Source organism: Panthera tigris, chromosome C2 (genome assembly GCF_018350195.1).
Source record: "Panthera tigris isolate Pti1 chromosome C2, P.tigris_Pti1_mat1.1, whole genome shotgun sequence".
NCBI classification, from domain to species: domain Eukaryota; kingdom Metazoa; phylum Chordata; class Mammalia; order Carnivora; family Felidae; genus Panthera; species Panthera tigris.
The window spans coordinates 40422683-40436167 of NC_056668.1; positions in this window are offsets into that span (position 1 = coordinate 40422683).

Consider the following 13485-nt stretch of genomic DNA (forward strand, 5'->3'; position numbering starts at 1 on the left):
TACCTTGACCTTTCACTCTGAAGGCTTTTTGGTGTCCCTGACTAGGACCCAGATTTTCCTTTCTTATCAGGTAGCACTCTGATTTACCCAGGCTTTCATGCTACTTATGTATGAGACTTCCTATAGCTCATCCGTATTTCCACTCCATTAGGGATTTCTACTGCCTCTACCTCTTGAATACATTCTTTCCTCTGTCTTCACAATGGCCATGAGATCAGGACATCGACATCTTTTACCTACATTGTAGAATACTCTGTATGTCTGCCAACTTCCACTCTTACTTTTCCACAATTTATTTCTCACCTAGTCAAGAATGGCCTTCCTAAAAATGATTGAGGTTCATACCATTCCTTAGATTAAAGGTTTTTAATGTCTTCCTGTTGAGTTGAATATTAAATCAGCTTTTTAAAAATGTTTTTATTTTTGAGAGAGAGAAAGAGATAGAGAGAGGGAGAGAGAGAACAAGTGGAGGAGGAGCAAAAAGAGAGAGGGAGATAGAGGATCTGAAGTGAGCTCTGTGCTGACAGCCAAGAGCCCAATGTGGGGCTCAATTCACAAACCATGAGATCATGACCTGAGTCGAAGTTGGACGCTTAACTGACTGAGCCACCCAGGTGCCCCTAAAATAAAATCAGCTTTAAAACAAAACAAAACAAAACAATACAATACAATACAATACAATACAATACAATACAATACAATAAAACAAAACCAGCTTCTTACCCAGTTCTACAAGGCCTGGTATAACCTGGCCCAGCCTCTGTTTCCAGAACTTCGTTTTAACATTCTCTCTCATGCTCACTATTCACTATGCTCCAGGTATAGCCATCTTCTTTCAGCTCCTTGGTCACATGAGGCTCTTCTGCATCTTGGGACATGTGCCAGAAATGACCTTTTCAATATTTCTTCCATGCCCAGATCTTTTTACTTATCAAGCTTTTGACTTTAGTGCTATCCCAGCTCTCAGGGTTTTTGTTTGTTTGTTTATGGTACTTGTCACAACATGCAATTAACTTCTTCTTCTGTTTATGTATTTGTTCTGTCCCCTGTACCTGTATGCTCTTTTTGAGATGATAGTCTTGCCATTCTTTTTCACTAGTCTGTATTAAGATTGTAGGACAGTTCCTGACACAGAGTAGCTTCTCAACAAATATTTGATATGCAAACAGCCAAGGGCAAGTCCTGTTCCTAATACTTCCGATAAGGCCTATATCACTGCTGACTAAGGGTTGTTCCTCAAAACATGCCTCTGGTTTTAGGGACTATCCCACCTTACATTAAATTTGCTTCTGAATGAATTGGGGTTAGGCCTTTCAGAAAGTAATAGGTTTTTAGCCATTTCTGTCTAGATAAACTGTGAGACTAAATTTTTGCCCTGAACCTAAGAAATTATCATTGTCAGAAAACTTAGGTTTCAAAATGGACTAGTCAGTTAAGCCAAAACTATGAATACAGATTTTATAGCATTTCCCCCAAGCAAATCATGCACGCCATAAACCTTCTGAGATTTTACTTAAAAAATTGCTTTTCTAGCCATGCACATCTTTCTGTTTCCCACCTCCTCACATCTCTTATCTCAGAGAGCTAATTGCAAAAAGTTCACAGATGTAATTGCATTGAAACATCAGAATAAGCTATTCTTTTGAAGTAAAACTGAATAGCTATAGTTATTAGTTCCAAAGTATATCTGACCCAATGGCATTCAATAGCATATATCTCATCACTATAGTGTATAAAAGGCTTGACTCCAATTCAGGAATTTAAACTTTGCTCACTGTACATTTACTTTCCAGTAATGTTAATTAGCTAATTTGTGAGACACAAATAAGCTATAATTAGCATGGTGCTTTGATATTTTATTTCTAACAACAAGAAGATGATTACCTTCAAAAATAATAAAAGATTTAAATCTAAGTAAGGATCTAAATTACAGTCGTTGAGTTGTGAAGAAAAGTGAATTCAGTTAATCCCCATTTGCATGTGCCAATTAGTTAAGTATTAATCAATTTCCTATATAAATGGAAATGAGGATACGGGGATTCTTTGGTAAGATAATGTTTCTCATTAACACAAACACAACCTCCTGACATTTCATAAAAAAAATCTTTCTCTTTCCATTTTTCTTCTTCAAAATATCTATTGATTTTTCTATAGTTATGGAATTTGTTCATACCAACACATTTATAAGAATGTTTTCAGAATTTCTCTTAGATTTTAATAATAAAGAATAGCTATTGAGCAGAATTCAGAGTATACATTAGTTATTATATTAATTATAGTAGATGCACAACGTTACATAAGTTTTAGGTGTACAGCATAGTGATTTGACAAGGTCTATACATTATGCTCTGCTTCACCACAAATGTAGCTACCATCTGTCACCAAAGAACTTTATTATAATGCTATTGACTATATTCCCTAGCTGCATTTTTTTTTTTTATCTTAGTGACTTATTCATTCCATAACTGGCAGCCTCTATCTCCCACTCTCCTTCACACATTTTGCCCATCCCCCTTACCCCACTCCCCTCTGGCCACCATCAGTTTGTTCTCTATATTTATGGGTCTTTTTCTGCTTTTTGTTTGTTTGTTTATTATTACTATTTATTTTTTTAGATTCTGTGTATAAATAAAATCATACGGTTTTTGTCTTTCTCTAACTTATTTTACTTAACAAACATAATACTTTCTAGGTCCATCTATAGTGTTGCAAATGAGAAGATCTCATTCTTTTTTATAGCTAGTAATATTCCATTGCATCTGTATCTCTCTATATATCCATATCACATATTCTTTATCCATTTCCCTATTTTTTAAATGTTTTATTTATTTTTTGAGAGAGTGTACATGGAGGAGGGGCAGAGAGAGGGGGATAGAGGTCTGAAGCGGGCTCTGTGCTGACAGCAGCAAGCCCGATGTGGAGCTTAAACTCAGGAACTGAGAGATCATGACCTGATCTGAAATCAGACACCCAACCAACAGAGCCAGGCAGGTGTCCATATCCATTTTCCTGTTGATGAACACTTGGGTTCTTTCTATATCTTGGCTATTGTAAACACTGCTACAATAAACATGTTTTCTTTAGGGGTGCAAAGAAAACATAACACTGGTTTGAAAAGATTAATTATTTTTTTATTAAAAAAATTTCAAATCTCAGAACTCACTTTTATATCTGAAGATGGAGGAAAACAAAGAAAGAAGCTGAAAATTTTCAGATAAGCTATGCTCCAGTGAATTTATCTATTTTCTCTCCCTTCCTCCCTCCCTCCCCATTTTCCCCCCTCCCCAGTTAAGAAATATGCCCAAGTATATATGTTTAACATATTTACATTTAAAACAAATAAGAGATGGGGGACTGGCTGGCTCAGCTGGAAGAGCATGCAATTCTTGATCTTGGGGCTGTGAGTTCACGCCCTATGTTGGGATGTAGAGATTACTTTAAATAAATAAATAAACTTTTAAAAAATTAAAAAAGTAAAACAAATATTAGAGTTTCAAAAATCACTCAAAATTCTTGGTACTGAAAAAGGTATTTGGTATTTGGAAAATCAAAGGGGCAAATTTTAATGTAACTACTAAATAAATGAATGATTTTTAAAAAGTGCTTTTACAGGACTTTTGTAGCTTAATGGTGCAAAATTTAGGGCTGACACAGACATATATTCACAGACACAAGGCTATGTCAACATTTTCTGCCTTTCAGAGTTAGTCTTCTGGCTTATATTTGCTCCATGGCAACCTGTCACTTTACCATCATATTGATATACTCTTAAAATTCAATTAAAAATTATTATTGTGGGAAGCTAGGAATTAAGATTAAACCAGGATGGGTCTTTAAAATGTGGTTTATGTGGGAAATACGATAGTAAGAAGAGTAGACTAGTGGTCTGTTTTCCCATCCCACTACAAATTTTAGTTTTAGGTGCTTCTAAGTATCTGATAGCTTCTAGGTTCCCAAATTATACTTAAAAAAATTTTTTTTAATGTTTATTTATTTTTGAGAGAGAGAGAGAGAGAGGGAGAGAGAGAGAAGGAGAGAGAGAGAGAATGCAAGCAGAGAAGGGGCAGAGAGAGAGGGAGACACAGAATCCAAAGCAGACTCCAGCCTCTGCACAGAGCCCGATGTGGGGCTTGAACTCACAGACCTCGAGATCATGACCTAAGCTGACGTTGGATGCTTAACTCATTGAGCGACACAGGTGCTCCCCAAATTATACTTTTTTGGTTAACCATCAGATTGTTTTTTCTTTATCATTTATAAAAGATAATCAGTTTGATTATTTAGAAATTTTTTAACCAAATAACAAGCTTACAAAGATAATGGTGTAGAATAGAGGAATATGTCTGATTATCCTAAAATGTTTTCCTTTATAAAAAAATATTACTTAATAAAAAAATAAAAATTATCCATAAATTCTAAAACTGAAAACTAAATAAAATAGTAAGAGAATAGCCTCATCTATTCACTATTATTCTTAAAATCCTAATCCCTAGAGGTAACTACAGTTAATATTATTTTGGTGCCTATTTAAAATTTTTTTCTTCACACACATACATATATACAAGTATACATACAGTTTAAAAAAATGGAGTCATATCAGAAAATAAGGTACCATAATTTATTCAACTATTCCCTTATTGATATATAAATCAGAGGCTTTTGTTTGTTTTTTGTTTTTCCCATCACAATGCTTCAGTGAGAATCCTAAGACAGATGCTTCTGTGCTGGTTGTTGCTTTTTTGTTTTTGTTTGCTTATTTGTTTATATCACTTCCAAAATTGTTGGAGTTCTTTCAGTTCCATAAAGAGTTTGTGATAGGGACCACTTTCTCATCATCCCTGATTCTCGTTCTTAATTTCTGTCAATCTTATGATAATGTGATTTTTTAATTTCCTTAAATACTAATAAGGTAGAACAACTCTGAAATGTTTGCATGTGCTCCATTTGCATTTCCTCTTCCTTGAATTCCCTATTTCTTAAGGTGTCAAACATATACAAGCCTAAAAAAAGCAACCAATTTGTAGTCACTATGAACCCCCTCCCCAATTTAGAATGTTTGAGTCCAGACAGTTTCTCTAGTTGTATCATAAAATAATCAAATTCTGTTAACACTGCTTTTATCTTCTTGTTCTGCTGACTAGTAGTATGACCCATGAATCTACATAAGAAGGTATTTGAGAAAATCTTGCATCTGAGTTGATGACAACATATAATATGCTGTGGTACTGGTGGTTAAATACCTCTCTTAGGGTTCATCCAGCTGATACCTTGAGTTAACAGTTCATTGAAAGACCAGAAGCTAGGACTATTTAATGTTTGCACAAGAAAGCAGTCACTCAAATCTTAACTTACCCTTGGAAATGTTCTTATTTGGATTGTAGTTATCTAGATGGGGACCAGTATATATGCATGTACGTGTGTATATTGATGCATGTGTATATATCTCTATTTATAGGTAGATTTTTTTCCCCCAAAATGTGTGGTAATTTCAGGAGAGAATCTGTTTAAGCACGTTGACAGATTTCAAGGTCAATATGCAAAAGTAAATTTTATTTTTATAGACTGGCAACAATTAGAAAATGAAGTATAAATACACCATTTTCAAAACACCAAAACAAAAAAAAAAAAATTTCTGGGACTAAATCTAACAAGAAATGGGCAAGACCTTTACATAGAAAACTATAAATATTATTGAGAGAAATTAAAGAATACCTACATAAATATACAAAATGGAGATATAGTCATGAATTGAAAAACTTTATACAACAAAAATTTCAACTCTTAAGCTGATGTATATGTTCAACACAATTTTAATTTAAAAATAGCTAGAAGTTTGTGTGCATATGTGTACATGTGTGTGTAAATTGACATACTAATTCTAAAAGTTTCATGGAAAATTCAAAGTGCCAAGAATTACCAAAGCAATCTTGAATTATAAAGAATAAACCTGGGAGATTTGTACTCACTGCCAGAATTATATTGTATGTCATATAGTATATGTTATACATTACAGAGCTTCAGTAATTTCGGAAGTCTGACATTGCACAAAGACAAATACATAAATGATGCAGAGAACAGAGTCCATAACAAACATTTACCCACATGGTCACTTGATTTGATGAAGTTTATTACAGTGATATGAGAAAAGGTGTTCTTTTAAATAAATAGTGCTAGGTTAATTGAATATATATATGAAAAATTGAACATGATTCTTAAGTCACATCACACGCAAAAAATATTTTTTGACTTTAAATATGAAAGGTAAGCCAATAAGCTTTCTGGAAAAAAAAAACCACAACACATAAAATAACACTCAAAAAAAGTTTATTTATTTATTTTGAGAGAGAGAGAGAGAGGGAAAGAGAGAGAGAGAGAGAGCTAGGGAGGGGTGGAGAGAGAGGGTGGAGAGAATCTCAAGCAGGCTCCTCACAGCACAGAGCCAGACACAGAGCTGCATCTTAGGAACCATGAGGTCATGATCTGAACCAAAGTCAAGAGTCAGCCACTTAATCGGCTGAAACACCCAGGCACCCCTAAAATAGCACTTTCTTGACTTCAAGGTAGATAAATATTTCTTAGACAAAACATAAAAAATGCTAACCATAAAACAAATGACAATAAATTGGACTACATTAAAATAAATAACTTCTGTTTATCCAAATACATGAATTAGAGATTAAAAAGGCAAGCCTTGGGCACAAAATGAGAGAAAATTTTGTGGTGTGTGTGTGTGTGTGTGTAGAAAAATGTGCAAAGGACTTGAACAGGACCTTCACAAAACAGACCATCCAAATGGCCAATAAACATTAAAAAAAGATACATTAATACAGGGATTCATAAATTTCTGCTGTAAAAGGCCAGATAGTAAATATTATAGGCTGTGGTAACAGAAAAATGTGCCCTCAAAAGGTAGCCATATAAAATTTCTGAAACTTGTGAATATTACCTTACTCAAAAAATAATGTTTTTCAGATATAATTAAGGATCTTAAAATGAGATCACTCTGCATTCTCCAGGTGATCTAAATACAGTAAGTATTATAAGAGAAACATAGCAGAGAATGCACATACAAAGGAGAAGGACACAGAGATTGAAATGTGTACCCACAAGCCAAGGAAGTTAAGTAATGCCAAAAATTCTCCCCTAGAGCCTCCAGAGGGAGTACAGCTCTGTCAACATTTTGATTTCAGACTTCTGGCTTCCAGAACTATGGCAGAATAAATTTATGCTCTTTCAAGTGATTCAGTTTGTGGTAGTTTGTCATGGCAGCCACGAAATGGGCCATATGATCTCTGTCATAACTATTTAACTCTGTGTTTGCAGCAGTCAGCCATAGATAATAGTAAACTAATGTCTATTCTTATGTTCTAATAAAGTTTTATTCATAAAAGTTTGGAGAGCCTGTGGAGAAAGGGAATTCTCATATACTACTGGTGGGAGTATAAAATGGAATGAGAATTTTGAAAATTTATTTGGCATTGTCTATAATCCAAAAATTCTGCTCCTAGATTTAAGTAGAAATTTATAAATATATGCACCAAAACACACATACAAAAATGTTTGTAGTAGCACTGTATGTAATAGCTGTAAACTGGAACAAAATTTAGCAATCAGTAAATTGTGTGTGGTATGTGTATTGCAGAATCAATCAATAAATTGTGGTGTGTGTATAGACATATACAGACACGCATGCATACACATTCATGTAATACTATAAGGCAATGAAAATGAATTAATCCTGCTGCCATGGATGATTCTCGCAAAAATATTGGGAAAAAAAACAGTACAAAATAGTAAAAAATAGCACATACTGCATAATTGCATTTAACACATTAAAAGCAGTCAAAATATTGATGGTGATAGGAGTCATGGTAGAAATTACTTTTGGAAGGCAGTGACTGGGGCGGGGACACGGAGGGATGTCTGGAGCTCTGTTCTTTGGTAGTCATGGTGGTTACCCCGTTGTTGCCGCTTTGTAAAAATTTGTTGAACTGTATGAGTTGTATTCCTTTCTGTATTTATGGTATACTTCAACCAAACATCTGTATACTTTTGGAGTCTGCATGGCATGAGTTTTAATGTAAAAGTAGGATCAATAGTACTGTATCATGTGACAAAAATCTTCAGTAAAGTTTTGAAATAGTGACACTTTCTGAATAACATTTCTCCAAGAATCTGCAAAACCTTTATTGATAGTATTTTTGAAAATCAGTATTTTAAAAAAGAATCATTCTGATTTGGGGATAACTTACACTTCTTAGTTAATATTGTTGACTTTAAGTGATTAAAAAAAAATTCCAGTAGTTGATGTTTTTTCTCAAAGAAGAATAATGATGAAAAACTGAAAATCTTGAACATTTAAAAAAAATTTCTTTTAACGTTTATTTATAGACGTTAAAGAGAGACAGATCATGAGCATAGGAGGGGCAGAGAGAGGAGGAGACACAGAATCTGAAGGAGGCTCCAGGCTCTGAGCTGTTAGCACAGAGCCCGACACGGGGCTCGAACTCACAAACCCAGCGAGATCATGACCTGAGCCGAAGTCAGACACTCAACCGACTGAGCCACCCAGGCGCCCCAAACATTTATTTATTTATTTATTTATTTATTTATTTATTTATTTATTTAGCTCACAGGGATTTTTAATTATGAAAAAATATATTTTCAAATTGTAAAATGCTAGGCAGAATTCATTACATAATAGCTCTTTGGGGATATCAAATGTTAGTAAGGAAATACAAATTGTTGGCAAAGGCTATCTAGTCTTCTAAGCCCCATAGTTGCAAAGTGGCTAGGATTGTAACATGAAATTAACTTGCATAGCTTTCTTTATATCATATGCACATAGTCAATTCACTGCTCTAGTCATTTAGTTGAAACCTTCCTGAGGTATTGATATTTAGACTTTCTAAAGTCTTTCATTGCCATAAGCCACTTTGTTTAATTTCTTCATCTCAGAAATGGGAATTCTACCACCTTCCTGACATCACAGTGACATGATGATTAATTAGTTAATGTTTGTAAAGTGCTTTGAGGATGTAAAGTGCTAAATAAGTGTTAAGCCCTGTTAAGTATCACAATCAATCAGTATAATGTTTTATTGTACAGAATCTCATGTGTTACTTCAAATACTAATTTAGTTAATGTGAGAGTTCTTATGAAATTAGAACTATATCAAAAAATTGGCAGAAATTTTATAAATTATAAAGATACAGCAGGGATCAGGGAATTTTATTGCTGTATTTATTTAGTGTTTTAATTTGTATCCATTATTAATTTTCATTTTTAATCAAAAAGAATTAAAATTTTTCATCTCAACTTTCCATTTTAATTTTATATATTAAAAATACTCATAAAATAATCTATGCTGGAGTCTTCTTAGCCATCCTCAATTCTGAATACAGTATTTCATTTCCAAAAGTATTATTGATCTCTTTTTAAGAATATCTGAGAACTGGAGTTTTAATGAATTTATCCTTATTTCTTCATAAAATCAAATAAGTGGCTTTGCATTTAAAAAGATGGCAATAATTTTGTAATATGGCTTTGAAGTAATATAAGACAACTTTTTTATCTAATAGGGATAGTCTAAGACTGGCTGAAAGAGGCTTGATATAGTCCAGATATATTGACTCCGTCCAGATATATTGACCCAAGCTCAGATATACAGAATAATTAAAGAGGTAAGAAACGTAATTTTTTTCTTCAATTTCCTTAAATCCCAGAGGACATTCATGTTCTTTGTGCAGGAATGAGGAGTTAAACTAAGTGTATTTATCCACATTGAATATAGAAATAAGCAAATGATCAGTTGAAAATAATTTCTTGTTATTCAAAATAGTTAATGAACTATTCTTTAAAAATACCTGAAATAGATAATATAAGTACCTGAAAATCTATTGCACTCTTTGTTGAAGTATATAATTTCACTCTTTTGGGTGGAGGTTTAAGGCACGCAGTGAACAAAATGAAAGCGCAAACCCAGAGTTTGTGTATCTTAGACAGCTTTCTCTTGCCTTTGTAGACCTAAGGAAATTCTTTTTCTGTGTTGACGTCAGTACTTGCGTGAGAATAATCTGAGAACAGCAAAAGGTTTAATTAGGTAGCTGACTTTGCAAAAACAAACCACACTTTAAAAAACATACAGATCCCAGAATCTTGACTCCTTCTGGGAAATTATTATTTTTGTGTGGGGGGTCATTTTATGGATGAGAACACTGAGCTTAAACACATTCCCTGGATTTGCATGCACCCTCAGCCTGATCACCTCTCCACTGTCTTTGTGGGTGAGGGAATGGGTACAGGTTTTGGAATTAGGCAGAGTAGGCCTGGGACCAACATGTGGCTTTGTCACTTTCCATGCGTGTGACTTTGAGCACATCACTTCTCTGAGTATCAGTTTCGGTTCCTTATAAAATGGAGAAATGATGCTGCTTTTCAGGGTTGCTATAAGATTACAGATAATGCATCATAAGTACCCAGTGAGGACGCTGACCTATAGTCAGGAGCTCAGCAATTGTGGGTCAAATAATATAATTGGCTTATAGTCCATTAGAAAATCTCGGTTATTACGATAATTATATTAATGTAGCATCTTACACACAGCAACTCTCTACAGTTATTTACTGAATTTCACCACAACTGATAGGTTGTGTTTTATTTCTGTTTTACATATGAGAAAGCTAAGGCTTAGAGAGAGTAATGGATACGTGTAACACAATCAAGACTCCTAGAAATTAAGCAATCAACCCAGGAAAGGCCACACAGCTTGTGCCCAGGGAGCTGGACCTCTGTCAAGTTGGCCCATCTGCCCTTCTGTACCTTATGCTATAGCTGTCTACCTAGATGACTCATTAATTTTACCCTGTAGCAATGATTCTAAATATAAGCAGGAGAAATGCCCCTAGAGAGAAGAGAATGGGAAAATGAGGGCAGAAAAAAGAGAAAGGAATAGATAAGAGTAGAAAAATTCAAAATGCAGTATGTAGGGTTCTTGAATAACCAATGCCATTGATATATTCTTTACATTAATTATAGGATTTGAAAAACTCTGGTATTTTGTTACTCTGGTGTAAAGTTAATTCCATTAGAATTTGAACTTTTCTTTCAGTTTTAGTGTACTATCAGTTAGATGAGGTCAGTTTACATAATATCCTTTCTTTGCCACCAATTTTACTGACTAAAATAAATTCAGTGTAGTATCTGTTACTGACATGGCTCCCATTTGTCACTGGTAAATGCATATTATGTCCCCCAGCGTGACAGTGACTTTATCCACGGTTCCTTGGGGAACTAGAGTATATCACTTACAGTGCTTGGTGAGCTCATAAAGCTATTTATAATGTGTAACACAACCATTAATAGTTTGAATATTTATAACCATACTTAATAGCTATATATCACTGGTACAACAACAAAAAATACATATGGGAAGAAAATGGTTTCTTTCTTAAAGGCAAAACTAATATCTTTGCCTTCAAATGCACTTGGGAAGAAAACTAGATTTGTGCATAAAACTGGAAATGGCCCCTCAGGAGAAAGAAATGTGTCCTAGGATTTTTGTAGTATATCCTTATAGCAGTGTTACTTACCTAAATGCTGCATTTTCTGTTTGCTTGTTTTACTTTTCTTACCATCCTGTGTCCAGTTAGTTCAGGTTGGCTTAATATACCTAATAGACATCCCAGAGTTAACCCATACAGAACTGAAAACTTGACCCCCACAGTCTCAGCTCCGCTTCAAATTCCCAGGTCCATTTGAAATCATCCTTTCCTGGTTGATGACATGGTTCCATTCCTTCTGTTTCTTGGACCTCAGACTTTTGAGTCATCCTTCACTCTTGTCTTCCCACCTCTCTCTGCCTGGATCATCTAGTGCAAAATGTGTTCATCAACATAAAATGTGTCATAGTTTCAGGAGTTTCACAGATGCGCTGAAGCTTAGACACTTCATGGACATTAGGTGTAGAAGCCCAGTATAATGCCTCTTCCAGGTTTATAATCACATTATGCTTTATAATGATAGCTTTTATTGTAAAATGATACAAAATAAAATACGATTCATTTTCCAACAAATAGATGATACTTTAATAGTTGTTTCTTTCAATGAATAGAAAAATAATATCTTAATTTGGACTTCTTATTTTCCCTTCAAGTATTGGTAATAAGAAAGTCTTACATGGAAAATGTGTCATGAAGGAGCTTAAGGATCAGAAAAAGGACTTCAGGTCTACCTTACCAGATTCTAGAGAACTTAGTAGATATTCATAACATGACCAAAACCAGGGTTTCTGTGCCTCATTGAGCTTTAAACATTAACTTAAAATTGCAGTATTAAAAGAATGCCACCTATCATGTATACAAGCAAGAGAGATAGAAACTTGGATTTTTTTTTTTTTTTTTTTTTTTTTTTTTTTTTTTGTCTTGAAGACTCACGGGGAATCTTATTCTTTGGCAAGTTAACCAATAGTGATCAAATGAATTTTCATTATACAATTAGAAATTGCAGTGTTATCATACAATTTGTTGAATGTGAAAAATCCCTGCGTGAGAATAAGAAGTTCTTGACCTTGAAAGTATAACAAGGTGGGGTGCCTGGGTGGCTCAGTCGGTTGAGTGTCCAACTTAAGCTTGGGTCATGATCTCGCAGTTTGTGGGTTCGAGCCCCGCATCAGGCTCTGTGCTGACAGCTCAGAGCCTGGAGCCTGCTTTAGATTCTGTGTCTCCCTCTCTCTCTCTCTCTCTCACTGCCCCTCCCCTGCTCATGCTCTGTCTCTCAAAAATGAATAAACATTAAAAAAAATTTTTTAAAAAGAATTATAACAAGGTCTATCCATTGCTCTATGAGTCTGCTTATCATTTTAAATTTTAAACAATAATGAAGAGTGTGGCTTTTACTTGGAGATATATATATATATATATATATATATATATATATATATATATATTTTCTATTCCTTTTATAATATTCTATTTCTAACAAACTTCTGTTTTTACTTGAAGCCTTTAAGCTTCAATCACTTATAAGTGAAAAAAAATTCCACTTTTAAATTAATGATCCTAAATTTAAAGCAAAAATTGAAACATTTCAACTGAAATATTGGCTGTTAACCCTCTAAGACAACAGGGGTAAAATTTACTTGCTATGAACAGAACAAACTGAATTTAGATTCTTCTAGGTGTACTTATGCATTTTTATGACAAAGTCTGGAAGTTCTAAAGACATTCTAGTAATAATTAACATAGTTTTGTAATATAATGTACTTGGAATTCTAATTTGGAAGAGTGAATGGTTTAAGAAATTAATCGATTTTTAAAAAGTCCTATTGAGTTTGGAATTTGTAAGAAGATAAACAACATTTATATGTTCACAAAATCATTTTGAAACATAAGCAGCAAAGATTCAATAAATTCAAATTCAGAATTTCAATTTATAAAATAAATACAATAAGCTCATTGTATTGTTCAAAATCAAAGAAATGTTTCT